General features: G+C 45.1%; 1 protein-coding gene across 1 annotated transcript in view; it reads right to left on the reverse strand.

The window, feature by feature from the left end:
- Positions 1–16,347, reverse strand: part of DUSP29 (dual specificity phosphatase 29) — a 52,123-nt gene extending 35,776 nt beyond the window's left edge. Inside the window, exon 1 of the mRNA XM_063128465.1 lies at positions 16,298–16,347. The gene's annotated coding sequence lies outside the window, so the exon portion shown is untranslated. The remainder of the gene's footprint in view (positions 1–16,297) is intronic.
- Positions 16,348–16,504: the final 157 nt, after the last annotated feature.

Raw genomic sequence — 16,504 nt, forward strand, 5'->3', positions numbered from 1 at the left:
GCAGCCAGCCAAGGAGTTGCCCGTTTGATTTTAACAGCAAAAGAGGCAGCCTGCTGCTTACTGCTGGTGCCAGCCTGAGCCTTGCTGCTTTCAGCACGCCTGCTCCCTCTTCTCATGATGACTAATAAAATATTAATACTACTAATAATATGTATAAGAATATACTAATATACTACTAAGAATATGTATAAGAATATAAGAATATGTTTAAGAATATTACTAATAAATGTAGGGAAATGGGACAAGAAGTGTGTGTATGCTTTCCCCAAAATGCTCAATCTGTGGCTGTTGCACTTCACAAAAGCAGTGCACACGCAGCACACTCACAGTCCAAGTTACACAGAGAAGAAAAAGAGAATAATATTTTTTTGGTATTTTTTGGTATTTTTTGGTATATAGATAGAAGGAAACACAATCAGGCTTTAAGAGAGGGGAGGGGGGGAAACGAACCAACCAAACACTACTACTAATATGTATAAGAAGAATAAAATATTAATACTACTAATAATATGTATAAGAATATACTAATATACTACTAAGAATATGTATAAGAATATAAGAATATGTTTAAGAATATTACTAATAAATGTAGGGAAATGGGACAAGAAGTGTGTGTATGCTTTCAAAAAAAAAGCTTTCACAAAAGCAGAAGGAAGATCAAACACAATCAGGCTTTAAGAGAGGGGAGGGGGGGACAACCAACCAACCAACCAAACACACACTCCAAAATTAAAAAATAAAGTTTATATTAAATCAAAGTAAGGGAAAAACACAGAGCAAACTAAGCTAAAAGTCAGAAAGAAGCAAACAAACACACGCACCAAGCTAAAGTCCTAATCTATCTCCAAAGTACACAGCAGCAGCTCACTAAGTAGACCCTCTCCCAACGAACGCTAAACCCACAAGAGGCTGAGAGCTCTCCGACTGTGAGGGTGACTCTGGCTTAGTCCCCGCCTCAAACGCTGGGATTGGAGGATGATGCTTCATGAGGTGATCAATTCTCATCAGGATTGGGAGTTGAATGTGCCTGTCATCGCTTCAAATAAACCTCACCGCCACAGCCGGTTTACCCTACCGTTTGTATTGTAAATGTACCTGATTTTTTTAAAAAATATAGCACGCGATCCGCACGATGCAGAGAGGTGAGAGTAGTCTCAAAATGACCCCCATCCACGACTCTCTGAGCACAAGAATTTGGGCGCTTCTCTTCGCCTTGCTTCTAGGGGTCCGCGGCCCGCTTCTACTCCGCCTCTGGGCAAGGCGGAGCAGGCCAATTCGCTACTGCTTCTACACTTCTAATCGGAGCGGAGCACATGCCTAAACTGAATAGATGTGGTGCAAGGGGATGAGGTCCATAGGGCATGTGGATGTGCCCAGTGCACACTCCTGCCCTTGGAGGGTCATCAGAACCCTCCAAAGGTTAGCCATTGGAGAAGCCAAGGAGCACCATGAGTTGAAGTGTGATGCAGCTTCTCAAAGATTGGTACCTAGACAGGACCAATCAAATTGGCACAACGGTTCCCTCTCCCCCTGGGCACATTCCTCTTACTGGTAAAAGACAGACATAGCCTTTTTTAAAAAAATTCTTCTTGTTGTTGTTGTGATTCAGCAACACTGCTGCTTTAATTCCATCCCTCTTGTGTTTATTTATTTATTTATTTATTTATTTATTTATTTATTTAATTTATATACCACCCCATAGCCCAAGCTCTCCTGGCTTTCCCTCTTCAGTGAAGTCAGGCAGGCTTTCATTGTGGTTCAACTGCTTCTTGTGGTTGTGATTATTATTATTATTAATATTACTAGTACTGCTATTTTTAACATTGTTTACTAATGGCTGTGTGATCACAGTACAGTCAATCAACTCTGAAGCAAGGAAGACAAAGGTTTACTTTTATCCTCCTAGCCCCCTATTAGTTATGGGATGTAAAAGGCATCTCTCTGTGCTGTTCCTGCCTCACAGGGCTGGTTTGCATTACTGGCTTTGATGGCCTGGAAATGTGGAAACAATCCTTGGGTCACTTACTTGTGCCACCAGAAATGTCTGCTGCATGCCCGCCTTCCTGCCTCCGCCTGGGTGCTGTCTTTGTGGGGTATTGGGATCTGCTGCCTGGGACTTACTTCCCCATAGATCTATGGCACAGTGTGTGTGTGTGTGTGTGTAGCACCTCTCTGCCTGCCTCTCTGCCCTCCTAGTGCCTGGGAGATGTAGATGGGCTGTGTGGGTCAGCCCCACAAGCCGCTTGCATGCTTCCTCCCAGTGCTTCAGGCCAGGGCATAGCCGCTGCCTGCTGCTGCCTCTCCTCCTCTGTACCCACCTCACAGGGACGGTTTGTGCATGTCTTGCTTTGACTCAGGGGATTAGTTTTTCCTGCGCTCATCCTGTTTAGACTTCTTGAAGTTCCAAGTACATTTTTGAAGTGTGGAAAAAGATTCATATCTAGGTTTATCATTAAATACTCCCCAATTCATGGCATGTTGGGATTTCCTTCGAAATGGCCATGAATAAGGAAAGCCCATTTAGCTGTCTGCAGCTTTAAAAATCCCTGAGATATTTGGATTTCTGAAAATGGGGTGGGGGATTTTCAAATATTCCCCCAAAATCACTGGAGCCTTGGATTTGCTTCCAACTGGGCAAGAAGGTGGATACATGGATAAGCTCTCATGGTGGTGATTTTGAGGTTTCTAACGTGAAAACTGACAGAGATATCGAAAGGGGTGTGAATTGGGTTTAGGGGTGATGCGTAAAATGTTTTTAAAAATCGCTAAAAATCAGGGCATACTTGGATTGGCTTGAAACTTGCCATGAATGTGGATCTAGGTGGCATCTGTGAAGGTACCCATTTGCAAGTTTGTATCTATAAAACTGTCAAAGTAAATCCAATTTCTGAAAATGGGGTGTAGGATTTTCAAAAATGTCCCAAAAAATACCGGAGCCCAGTATTTGCTTCCAACTGGGCATGAAGTTGAACACATGGATAAGCTCTCATGATGGTGATTTTGAGGTTTCTAACATTAACAGAAAAAAGTTACAGGTGTTTGGATTTCAATGCAAGTTTATGGGGGGGAAATGGAGCTCCGATTCGGATCCGGAGCTCCGCAGTGAAGTGGAACGGACCATAGGTGGATCAATGCAGGGTGGAGTGAACCTGATCTGGAATTTGCAGATCAGGATCTGGAGTGGATCGGGTGGTCCGTGCACAACCCTAATTTGTAGCCACTGTGGGGCTTTGGCTGCATATAGACAGCCCTCTGGCCACTGCCTGTGTTTTAAGAGCCTTCTTATAGACCCAGTGTGTCAGGTTCTGTTCTGCAGCAACACCTGGCAGCCACAGTGCATCTTGCTGGCCACAGAGTAGTTGCAGGATCCAGGCTCATATCATTGAGCACTCAGAGGTGGGCTGATGCTGACCAGCTGGGAGCAGCCAGGAAAGGACTATATAAGAACGGCATTTCCACTCCAGCTTTGCCACAGCAACACGATCTCCTGTGCCTACAAATCCTGGACCTGGCTGTGCCTGACCTTCTGTTTCTCCTGACTATGCCTTTTGCCTCCGGCCCTACTTGAACTTTGTTTGCCTCTGGACTCCGAACCTTGCTTGCCTCTGGACCTTGCCTTTTGCCTCTGGCCCTGCCTGGACTCTGTTTGCCGGTTCCACCACCATCCATCCTGGCTGTGGTGTTCCCGCGCTGAAGTCTTGCTGCCCATGCCCCAGACCCTGACAGTTTGCTGTGGCCCGAAACACCATGCCCTGACCGGGAACAACATGGATGGTGCCCAAGCCAGGGATTTCTCTGGGGTACTGCACGCCTTGCAGGTCCAGGTGAATACACTCCATGCTGAGCTGCAATCCCTGTGAGTTGCCCGAGCGGCAGTCCCACCATCCCCTCGCCCAGTGCCAGCCGCTCCAGTACCTGTGCGATTCAACGGGGAACGGAAGGCTCTTTGAGTGTTCGTGAACCAGTGCCAGTTGCTCTTCTAAACCTGTCCAGAAGCGGAGCCATGTTTGTCTCGTAATCGGTCTGCTTTCTGGCCCCGTTCTCACTTGGGTCTCTCCATACCTCGAGGGCAACGACCCGTTACTGGGGAACCTTAACGGCTTTATACAAGCTCTGGAGGGCATATTCGGGCACCATAATGGGGTCCATTCCTCTGAGCTGGCCCTGCAGACACTGCGGCAAGGGCCACGATCCATCGCTGAGTTCCGTTGCCTTGCGGCAGACACCATGTGGAATGAGGCTACCCAGAGGTTTTATTTCCAGCTGGGTCTGCACCCCCACATCAAGGATGAGTTGGCCCAAGTAAGCCTGCTGGTTGCATTACCTGCCTTCATCATCCTCTGCCTCAACATTGACGCTTGTCTGTCTGAATGAAGCGCTGAACAGCAGGATGGGCACTCTCTGGGGGAGCAGCGTATGCCAGACCCAGGACCTGGCCCTGAGCCCATGCTGGTCGAGGGTGCCTGATGGCCATTATCGAATGCTAAAAAGCAACAATGGTGTTTGGTGAACCTCTGCCTGTATTGTGTCCAGACAGGCCATTATGCAGCTGGTTGCCCATCCAAAGCATCACTGCAGGGAAACGGCCAGCCCCGGCGGTGTTAGGGGGAGCCTGGCCGGGGCCTTTAACCTCCCAACCACAATTCCTAGTGCCCATCAGCCTTATCCTGCTCCAGAGGCCTCATCCAATTTTATGGACTTGGGCTTCGCCAAGAAATATCAGGTGCCCTGCTGCTCCAAGCTGGTCCTAGTTCCAGTAGAGGACCTCGATGGGACTCTGCTCACCTCGGGACCAGTGGCTCATGAGACTTGCCCCCTGGCCATGCTTATCATGCCCAGGCACCAAGAAGTGCTCACTTTCGATCTGGTCCAGAGTCCCCCCTCCATTGTCCCATTATTCTGGGGATCTCGTGGTTGTCCCGACATGACCCCCACCATCGTCTGGAGCCAGAGGACCTTTCAATTTATGTCCCCGCACTGCCAGAAGGTCTGTGCCCAGCCTCCGATGATGCCTTCAATCCCCAGCCTGCCCAAAAAGCCCTGTTCCAAGCGGCGCCACGATGGAGGAATCCTCTGCTTTGGACCTGGCGGCCCTTCCGGACCAACATCTTGATCTGGCTGACATCTTCGACAAGAAAGGGGCTGAGGCTTTGCCTCCGCATCGTCTGTATGACTGTCCCATCGACCTCCAACCTGGGACAGAGATCCCTTTTGGACGCATCTATGACCTCGCAGCTCACGCCTGCGGAGAAAAATTGTGACGTCTGGGACAGGGAGTTCCTGGCCATCAAGACAGCATTTGAAGAGTGGCATCATCTTCTTGAGGGAGCCATACAGGTCCTCACAGATCACTGAAACCTGAATCACTCTCAAGCAATGAAGTGCCTTAGACCACGTCAGACGCGCTGGGCTTTGTTTTTTTACCCAGTTTGATTTCCGGGTAACCTCCTGGCCCAGCTCCAAGAATGGGAAAGCTGATATGCTCTTGGCCACAACAGAAGCCTTGGTGGGAGAAAACTCAGATCCGGCGCCCATACTCCCGAAGGCCAATTTCCTCCTGGGAACCTGGGATCAGGACTTCCTCTCCCAGGTCTGCCAAGCCCTGCCCTGGACCCTCAGCTGGGCCATGGTGTGCCGCCAGACGACTCCGGGCAGCAGTTGCCGGATGTATGGGCCGGCTGCCTATATCACCAGGACTGGCTCTATATCCTGGAAGGGCACTTGTGGCTCTAGGTTTTGCACCAATGCCACGACGCACGCACCGTAGGGCATTGGGGGTATGCGAAGACCCTGAAACTACTCTCCCAGGCCTTCTGGTGGCCGAGCCTCCGAGCAAATGTCAAAAGGTACCTCCGCTCCTGTGAGACCTGCTCCAGGACCAAGGTGCCCCAGCAAGGACCCCAACGACTCCTGTAGCCGTGGTCTACTATCTCGTTTGACTTTATTGTCGACCTGCCATCCTCCAAGGGTCACATGGCCATCCTGGTAGTAGTCGATTCCCTCACTAAAGTGGCCCATTTTGCTCCAACCCGTGGGGCCCCCAGTGTTGAGTTATGGCTTTATAAGCTGTTTAGTTATTGCACAGACTGGGCTTCTGGCACATAACCTTTTGTGTTAAGTTTCTGTCTGGGCCCTTACAGAAACTAGCAGAGATTACCGCGGTTCTTAGCCAAGTCAGCAAAGACGTGAATTAAGACAGAGATTTATGTAGGTTAAAATAAACCTTTTTACTGGCAAATAAATATATAATTTAGTTATGGCAATACAGATACAAATACTTACAAACGGTCAGTCAATACAGCTCACATGAGGGACATGGAAGTTATACAGGAACTTGAAAATACATTTACTTTTATAGACAACCTGTACAATGATGCAACTCCTTGCAACCCTTAATTGAAGACAATCAGTTAGACAATTATTCAATTATGACACTCAATGTCCAGGTGTAGAGTTGACCTTTAAGTTTCTGCTGAGTCTTCTGTTCCTCCAGATCCTCAGCAATTAACAAATCAATGGAAAACATAACCAGGATCCATTCCAGGATCCAACACCGCTTCTTATGTTTACACATTGATTTACAATAACACATTGTACAGTTATTTACACTTTTTCCTCCCTGAAACCTAACGTTTCACAAACTTCTCTGTGTTTGGTGGGACCTAGTGGTTTTGTGAAAATGTCTGCAAGATTCTCTTTTGTTTCACAATAAGCTAACCTCAAAACTCCACTCTCTATGTGATTTTCACATTTTGAAACTTTATGACTATGTGCTTCAACTTTAACTGTCACTGGCTTCTCCACCAAGACCTTAAAGTCCTTTATTAACTGGATCAGCCAAGTAACTTCACCACACACCAGCACAATACTTAGCCTCATAGGAAAATGCCACAAACTCTTGCTCCCTATCTTTTCAAACGTCATCACAAACCTGCTGAGAATGGCAACAAAAACAGACAAACAAAACTGTTCACTGAACATAACATTTCTCACCACCAAATGATACAAGCCTGAAGTTGCTAAAGCTGTTTCCTTGCAGGTTGCTTCACATATCCATTTCCATGGGGCTTTTCCCCCTTTGCATTCCTGCATTCACTTTGCTTAGCAAAAACTTCTGTCATCTGCTTGATCATTTTTTTTAAAATACCTAGGAAAAACTCTTTTCAACAACACGGGATTTAACAGTTTGGAAGAAAAATCAATTTCAAACTGCCTCCTTAATTTTTCTGGCGACCAGCCGAGGCTTGAATTTCTTCACCCTGTCTCTAACTGCTTGCGTTTAAACACCCTGCAGTTTAGAGATTTTTGCCCTGCTGGCAAACTTGCTTCTTCCTTAAAGACTCCTTTTTCTCTAAGGCTATCTAGCTCCCTTTGCATGGCACGTTCCCACTGTTATCTCTCTAAAGAATTCAATTTCTTCACATCAGAATAGGAATTAGGCTCATAATTTACATTAGGCTCATAATTTACATAACAAGCGTCAAAGCCGTACCTTTTAGGAGGTATGCCTTTATTTGCTCTTTGAGAACGTCTAGGAACTTCTTCCTGCTTCTCCTGCTCTGCTAACTCTTGAGCCTCTATACTCGAACTGGTCACTAGCAACTCAGGCTCTTGCCTGCTATCTAGTTCCACCAGGACTTCCGGGTTGTCGTGCACCTCTCTCCAGTTTTGCTCACTGAATCTAGCTGATCTGGAGACCACTATCCTACCCACTTCACACAGGAACTGCCAGCTATTGTACTCATAACCTACAAATCTCATTCTGATCCCCTTTGGAGAACTTTGCTGTCTCTGTGAAAGTGGAACATTTACAATAGCAAAACTCCCCCAAGTTCTTAAGTGCTTGAGGTTTGGTCTTTTGCTGTAAAGTAAAGAAAAAGGAATGTTATTAATGGATTTAGACCAAGTCCTGTTGCAAAGGTAATTAGCTGCCACAAACGCTTCTCCCCATAATTGTGGCTCTGCCTTTGCGTCTTTCATCAGGCATTCCATCTTCTCCTTTAAAACGCCGATCCTCCTTTCTATATTTCCGTTTTGCCACGGGCTCTTCGGATTACAATATTTATGATTTATGCCAGTCTTTTTACAAAACTGCTTGAAATCCAACAACTGGAACTCTCCTCCTTGATCCGTCAAAAATTCCCGGACTTGCTTCTGCAGATTTCTCTCTATAAATTTAACACATTCTTTCACCATGCTTAAACATTCTGATTTATGCTTTAACAAATACACCCACAAGAAACGGGTCTTATCATCTAAAATGATTAATGCATATCTGGCTTTTCCATAGCTTTCAGGAAAAGGGCCAGCCAAGTCCATATGAATCAATCCCAGAACATTTTTATGCCACCAGTCTCTGACACATGGAATATTCATAACCTTTGACTTAGCAATTTTGCATATAGAACAATCAAGGTACTTCTTGCATCCCTAAACTTTTACTCCATCTGAAAAACTGAGTTTTGTTCAGAACCTTAAAACTTGAATGTCCAAGTCTTCTATGAAATAAATGGATGCAATTGTCATGATTAGGCACATTTTCATTAGTTTCCATACAACCTGCTTGTATCTCTGAAACTCCTTCCTCATTAGGATTGCCATCTATGAAATACAATCCATTTTTCAGCTTTCCCATTCCTCTTAGGAGTCCATGCTTACCAATAAAGCATTTGTCTTTTTCAAAAGACACACAGAAATCCTTTTCTGTCATATTGGAAACTCCTAGAAGGGAAAAATTCAAACTGGGAACAAACAATGCATTCTCAAAGCACTCTTTCAAAAAAGGGAAGAAGCACGTTCCTTCCCCAGATGCTTGGATCTTCGTCCCATCAGCCAGCGCTATAGACTTTTCAGAGGAATCCCTGAAGTTCTGGAAGAAACTTCGTCTGTTAGAAATCACGGTAGAACAAGCCGAGTCTATGAGCCAATTGTTGCTTTTTCCTTCCGCTTGCCTGCAGAGCTGACTTCTCACTCCTGCCGTAACTAGCTGCGCTGATTTACTCTTCCCTCGGGGTTTTTCTTCTTTGTTGGGCTCTGATTGTAATCTGACTCTACAATCTTTTTGAATATGCCCCAATTTCTGACATCTAAAGGATCGAAGAAACTTTTTAGGCTTGGACTTTTTCCGAAGTTGAAAATGCTGACTCATCCTCCTCCTTCTTCACCGAAGCCTTAACCCCTTCATACCCAGACCATTTTGAAAATGCATCTGGTTTGTTGCATGAACTGCTTTCTTAAACTTTTCTTTTGATGTTCTTCTATCAATCTGCCAGATATTGTATTTAATGTCATGTCCTGGACTCGCAATGCTTCTAACGTTGTCACCAGCACGTCCCAAGACAGTGGTAAACTGGACAAAACCACATACACTTTCATTTCATCTGTTAAGGGTAAGCCTGCTGCACTTAAACTTTCAAAGCAGTCTCTTAATTTCTGCAAATGAGCTTTTATGTCTTCTCCCTCTTTCATAAGTGTACGGTAAAGCTTTCTTGTTAAGCTTATTCTAGCTCCTGCGGTCTCTGACATATACAAGTCTGAGTTTAGGCCAGATAACGTCAACAGTGTCTTCTCTGCTTATATAAGACAGTTGATCGATCCTCATAGACAAAACAATGTGAGCTTTTGCCCTCTCAGCATGACGTCCCCACTCGCATAACTCTGCTGCATTCAAATCTTCTGCTGGGGCATTTATTACAACTTCCCACAGACCAAGATTTCTTAGCCTCATTTCTATCTTAAATGACCATGACATATAATTTTTGTCTGTAAGTAACTCAATAGGGACAGTGTTCCCAACATTTACTGCCATAATTTCAATTTAACAGGTTGTTTCTGGTTTACAACCCCTTCAGTGGTTTAATTTCTCTCAGGCCCTGACCGGCTATCCAGATTCAGATTCCTCAGTGCCCTCTTAAATTCAAACCACTCTTGCCAGTCCTTTTCCATGTGATTTTCCAGACACCGCTATCCGAAATAGCTTCTCACTGTCTGTTCCAACGACTTTTATAAAGACACTCAGGAATTTAATCAACCACAGCTTAATTCTTCAGTCGTACTGCACTTGCTGAGAAAAACTCATGCGTTATGGCTCAGCTTGGGGTACTGGGCCCATAACCTGTTGAGTTATGGCTTTATAAGCTGTTTAGTTATTGCACAGACTGGGCTTCTGGCACATAACCTTTTGTGTTAAGTTTCTGTCTGGGCCCTTACAGAAACTAGCAGAGATTACAGCGGTTCTCAGCAAAGTCAGCAAAGACGTGAATTAAGACAGAGAATTAAGACAGTAATAAACCTTTTTACTGGCAAATAAATATATAATTTAGTTATGGCAATACAGATACAAATACTTACAAACGGTCAGTCAATACAGCTCACATGAGGGACATGGAAGTTATACAGGAACTTGAAAATACATTTACTTTTATAGACAACCTGTACAATGATGCAACTCCTTGCAACCCTTAATTGAAGACAATCAGTTAGACAATTATTCAATTATGACACTCAATGTCCAGGTGTAGAGTTGACCTTTAAGTTTCTGCTGAGTCTTCTGTTCCTCCAGATCCTCAGCAATTAACAAATCAATGGAAAACATAACCAGGATCCATTCCAGGATCCAACACCCAGCGCCCGCCAGACTGCACACCTGGTACTCAACCACATGTTCCAGCTCCATGGTCTCCCTGAAGCAGTAGTCTCTGATCGAGGAACGCCGTTTACTTCACAGTTCTGGGCAGCCTTCCTCGAACTCTTTGACTATCCTTGGCCTACCATCCACAGACAGATGGACAAACCGAGCGAGTAAACCAGGTCCTGGAGCAATACCTCTGCTGCTTTTTAAGTTACCACCAGGATGACTGGGTGGAACTTTTGCCGCTAGCCAAGTTCACGTATAACAATGCCTGCCATGCCTCCATGGGACAGAGTCCCTTTTATGCCAACTTAGGATACTACCTGCAGGATTACCCCTGCATGCTTGCAGCCTCCTTTGTTCCATCACACAAGCAGAACTCGTGTGGCATCTGGAGAAGGCCAAGGCAGCCTACAAGGAGCACGCAGATCGATGATACCAGTCAGGCCCCCCGCTTCAGCCCGGAGATAAAGTCTGGCTCTCCATGGAGCACCGCCGATCCGGCCACCCCTTTGCCAAACTGGACTTCAAATATCAGGGGCCCTTCACGATTCTGCAACAAGTAAACCTGGACGTGTACAAATTGGATCTTCCCCACACTCTCAGGATCCATCCAGTGTTCCACATATCCCAGTTGAAGCCCTACTTTGCAAATCCGTTTCCCGAGCGCACCAACCCGCTGCTGCCACCCGTCCAGATCGATGACCACGAGGAGTTCCAGGTAGCCTGGATCCTAGACTCCAAATGGCGCCACAGACAACTGTTCTACCTCGTGGACTGGGAGGGTTATGGTCCAGAGGAACAGTCCTGGGAACTGGCGGACCACATCCACGCACCCGCTAAACTCCAAGCATTCCACCAGAGACACCTAGACAAGCCTGGACCCTAAATGGGGGATGGAACCCCTGTCCTCTGGGGGAGGGGGTACTTTCAGGTTCTGTCCTGCAGCACCACCTGGTGGCTGCAGTGCACCTTGCCGGCCACAGAGTAGTTGCAGGATCCAGGCTCATATCGAGCAGCCAGGAAAGGGCTATATAAGAACTGCATTTCCACTCCAGCTTTGCCACAGCAACATGGTCTCCTGTGCTTGCTGAAGTACCTGACTACCTGCAAATCCTGGACCTTGCCTTGCCTGACCTTCTGTTTCTCCTGACTATGCCTTTTGCCTCTGGCCCTGCTTGAACTCTGTTTGCCTCTGGAATCCGAACCTTGCTTGCCTCTGGACCTTGCCTTTTGTCCTGCCTGGACTCTGTTTGCCGGTTCCACTGCCATCCATCCCAGTCCTGGTGTTCCCGCGCTGAGGTCTTTCCACCCACACCCCAGACCCTGACACAGTGTGACTATTTGTAAATAAAGCAAATATTAAAGACATCATAAATCTCCAGTTTGCTCTCATCCAAAGAAACTAAATAGTCTACCCCAGGAACTTTTCACTGCAGCAAGAAGTGGGGAGTACTATGTTAAGTATATGAAAAGAAATACTTGCTTAGTCATTAAAATTGTGTGTGTATGGCTATCTCAGGGTTAAACAGAGAAAGTCTATCTGTGGGCAATTACCTTGAGATAGAGGCTGTTCTGGGAACCTTGCCAAGATTCTAAGTTAGCCTCATCACAGCTGTATGTAATGTAGATAAGAATTGTGTAAGATGTGTATATAGTTTCTCACTTGTGTAAAATGGAACTGATCACTGCTCTCCGATCACTGCTCTATGATCACTGCTCTCTGTGTATGCCTCAGTGTGCTGATCTGAACTGATCTGAATTGAACTGCACAGAAGCCTGAAGGAAATAAACCAGCTCTGCTGTGTAAGACCTGCGTGATGTGTGTTTGTTTCTGAGCACAAACAGAGTTCCAGAGAGAGAAAAGTTCTGGCACAATAACCCAACATACTATACTTAAGCAAAAACTCTTGGGATTACTTTGGAGGTTTCCTTCCCTGCTTAGAAGAAATCTTTCAAAAGATGGTTCCTGTTTTATGCCTTTTCTGAAGACAAATGAGCCAATTGTTGCTGTTCAAAACCAAACATGTGTGTAAAGCAGATCTCTGCCTGCAAATTTGCTTTTAAAACTATGGGCTGGTTCTCATCATCAGACTGCCCGCCATGGGTTATTTAAGCCACAGTGGGCTGTGGTGCATGCTCCTGGTGCATGAGGGTGCCAATTTTGAATATCCAAGCCACAGCGATAGCTGGTCATATCATCTGAACACAGGCAGTGGTGGCTGTAAGAGGGTTAAGCAATCCTCGCATAACCCATGGCTTGTTTCAGGGTTATGCGAGGGTTTAACCCTTGCACAATCCCTGCAGCCTTGGTTTGGACAACACAAAATGGTGCTGTTTGAATATTCAAAAACTGCTTGGTATGCACCACAGCAGCTTAAACAACACATGGTGGGCTGCGATGATTATGTGAACCGGGTCTATGTGCATGAAAGAAGGAAGACTAGCTAAGGAAAAATGCCTTTCCTTAAGATACTGAGCAGGAATGTATCATATTTAGCAGCTGCCAAGCCATGGAGCTACTGGCTTGGTATTAAGGGATGTCAAAAAAGAACAGCATAAAGAGTGCTACTTTTTTTTCTATAGAAAACACAGCTGCTTCTCTGAATTTTGGCATAGCATGGCATTTGATGCCCAGACAATGTCAATGAGAATATAACCTCTTTTTATGTGAATCCAGATAAATAGTTCAGTAGTTTGGCCTGAATTATTCGACTTACTACAAGCAGTGTATATGCTAAGGATCAAACTACACATTGGGCGTCATCAGACCAGCATTTTATTGCATGGTTGTTGCTGGGCACTCGCGGGTCCCTCTCACAACATCATTTGCACCCTCCCACCCCTTCTAGCCTTCTTGGCGCAACAAAAAACTTCCCCTGTAAGTTCAACTTATTTTTAAAGACGGAAATTGCTGCTCCTGCTGTGTGCAGGAGAAGTGGCACGATCAAAATGGCCTACTGAATGGCCACATGCATGTCATTTAATTCCTCTTTAGAAAGAGGAAGTAATGAGGGATAAACATTCTGGTGGAGAAGTGACGGTAAGGAAATGTGATTTCCCCCTGTGCGGGGGAATCATTATGCTCATTATGTGAGGCTTTCACATTTTCTAAGAATTGAAGCCATGTGGGTATATGTGATCTGGAGTGAGACTATGGGTGTGTGTGGAGAGGAGTAATTCTCTCCCTACCCCACCCATCCCTGCATCCCAATGAAAATCTTCCCCCTTCTAAAGCTGCTATTTGCACTGGGAGGAAAGCTCCTACCGGCACTAAGGTAGCTTCTATCCAGGACAGATAGTAGCTAGGGCAGAGAAGCACATTTCACATAATTTGTAGTTTGGCTCCACATAACTAGGTTTCTCCAGCTTCCTCTAGTTACAGGAGCAGGGAAGTATATACCAGAGAAAAGGGGAGAGTAGTACACATGCAAGAATTGCTGTTTTTCTCCAGAGCTTTTCACAAGAGGCCTGAGTCTTACAGATCAGGCTGAAATCCAACTGGTGGTGTATTTTTATATCACTGCACCTGCTGAAATTCTGCTTCAAGTGCACAGAAGTTGTGACACCACCCCTCAAAGTGTTGACCTGAACTGTGATAATAAAATGGGATTTTCTGCATGCAGTTTTGGAGAGCTGGGCGTAGAGAGGACTTGGCATCTCCACTGCATTCTCTCCTCAAGAGGTCCCCCTGTCAAAAACTAGCTGACAGTCAAGGAATGAATGAAATAAATGAGCATCTCTTGGCTTTCCAGACCCACAAGGCATTAGGAGAAATGTCTTGTGGTTCAGGTTGTTTTGAAAGGGCTCACTCCACAGTGATGGGAGTTGTAGTCCAACACCTTTGGACGGCACCAGATTGGGGAAGGGCTGCTGTAAACAAAAAAAGAAGTAGGCAGCCCTAAGTTGTTTGTCATCCATTTCCCACAACCCCACAGTCACCTCTGCATATCCTATTCTCCATACTGTCCTCATGGTTTATCTGCTTTGGAAGAATGAGAATTTCACTGGCACTTCCTGCCTCCTTAAGCCTTGTGATACTCAACTCGCAATTTCCCTACTTTTTGGTGGGGAAACTGTAGAGCCTTAACGTGGTTTTGTAAACTGTAGGTTTTTTGTTTAATGAACTTGTACACAGTTTCAAGAGGAAAGAGCTGAGGCGAGGAGCTATCACGTGGTGCCATTGTGTCTGGTGCCATGTGTGTTAGCTTCTAGATGGTGCTGGGGAGCCATGGTTTTGTCGTGGCAGGGACTGAACACGGCCATAGGATCTGCCAGAGCTGATTAATTCTGTAGATCAGGCTGCTCTGGTTGGTGAAGCTGAGGCACCATTTCAGATTTCCAGGGGATGGAGAGAAGGAGATGGGGAGAAGGGGAGGACTCTTAATAAGATCCGAGGGGCTGCTTGTGGATATATTCAAGATTTTCTACAGGAAGGACCAAAGCCTTTGTTTTGTTTATACTCACATTATGTTTATCTATCCAGATCAGTCACCCAACTTTTTAAAAAAGCAAACCAATAGTCAGTGTGAACATGGCAAGAGAGGTAAGAGCAGGTGTGACTCCCTCCCCTTCCCAAAATGGCACTCATGCTGTGGAGAACTTAAAATACTACTCTTGTTACCCACCACATGATATCTGCAAATCCTATCAGCCACCAAGAACGGCCTTAAGACTTTTCTGACATTCATTAGGAGCTGAGGAAAGCACTTGGTTTATATTTTAAATTGTTTATCCATTCAAAAGATGTAATGTTTCCAAAAGCAAAATAAAAATTATTTCATGGAGCTGGCTACCCCTTAGATGTCCCAATAAAGCCCAATGTACATTGATGGTGCTATATAAATAAATAATAATAATAATAAAAGCCAAGACATCCCTATTGAACTGGAAATTAAAGTAAGAACTATGACTGAAAATCTATAAGTAAGAAATCCTCTTAGACTGATCCTGGTTGATTCCATCAGAGTGCCTCATTAGAATGCAGCTTCCTCTTACTTTCCCAAGAAATATTAATTTAATCCCATCTTCTTGAAATTTCTCAGATATTGACTGCCCCCCCCCCAAATCTGGAAGGTTATTTGTCTCATGCAGCTGCAGTTTTTAACTGACTCACACAATGCCAAACGTAGTCTCTCTTAAAGCCCTATTCCCTTACCCTTTCCCAATTTCTTTTCTTTTCTCTCTCTCTTTTTGAAAAAAGGGTTTTTCAGGCATAAAAATTTCCTGACACAAACCAGTTATAATAGAAGAGGAACAATCAGGATTGGATGCAAGTGAAGGGTCACTGAAAGAAAATGATCTGAGCTGTATGGAAGAGGGAAAAGGTATCCAAATACAACACACACACACAAACCCATAGATTTAAGAATCTCAAAGACAGATTTCAGCTTAACAATGAACTGAACATAAACGTTGAAAAGCTTCAGCCAATGGGATAAAAAAGCAGCTCATTATATAATAATTTGGAATGTTGAATGACCTCATTTTATTTCCCAGAGAATAAATATCTAATGCTAATCTTACTGCTGCCTGAAAATTGTTTTAAAAAGCCACCAGCTGCTGTGGAAGGACAGCTAAACACTCTGTCCTTGGCCCTGCTTTTCTATCCTCGAAAGGATGAGCATTTGGGTAAAGGCAGACCCTCATTCTCTCATCTTGGCTTACCTGCGAGCTTATTCAGAAGCTGTAGGTAGCGTGGATCTTTGGAGTGTGACAGGGACGACAAAGGAAATCTTACCAACTTTGAAACTGGCATCTATTTTTAGAGCAGGATTTGCTGACTGACCTTGTGTGATACCCACTCAAAGGGGAGAATCCTTACATCTGCTACTAAAACTATTCCCTGATGTGACCTGAAACCATTGGCCTTGG

Source organism: Elgaria multicarinata, chromosome 6 (genome assembly GCF_023053635.1).
Source record: "Elgaria multicarinata webbii isolate HBS135686 ecotype San Diego chromosome 6, rElgMul1.1.pri, whole genome shotgun sequence".
NCBI classification, from domain to species: Eukaryota; Metazoa; Chordata; class Lepidosauria; order Squamata; family Anguidae; genus Elgaria; species Elgaria multicarinata.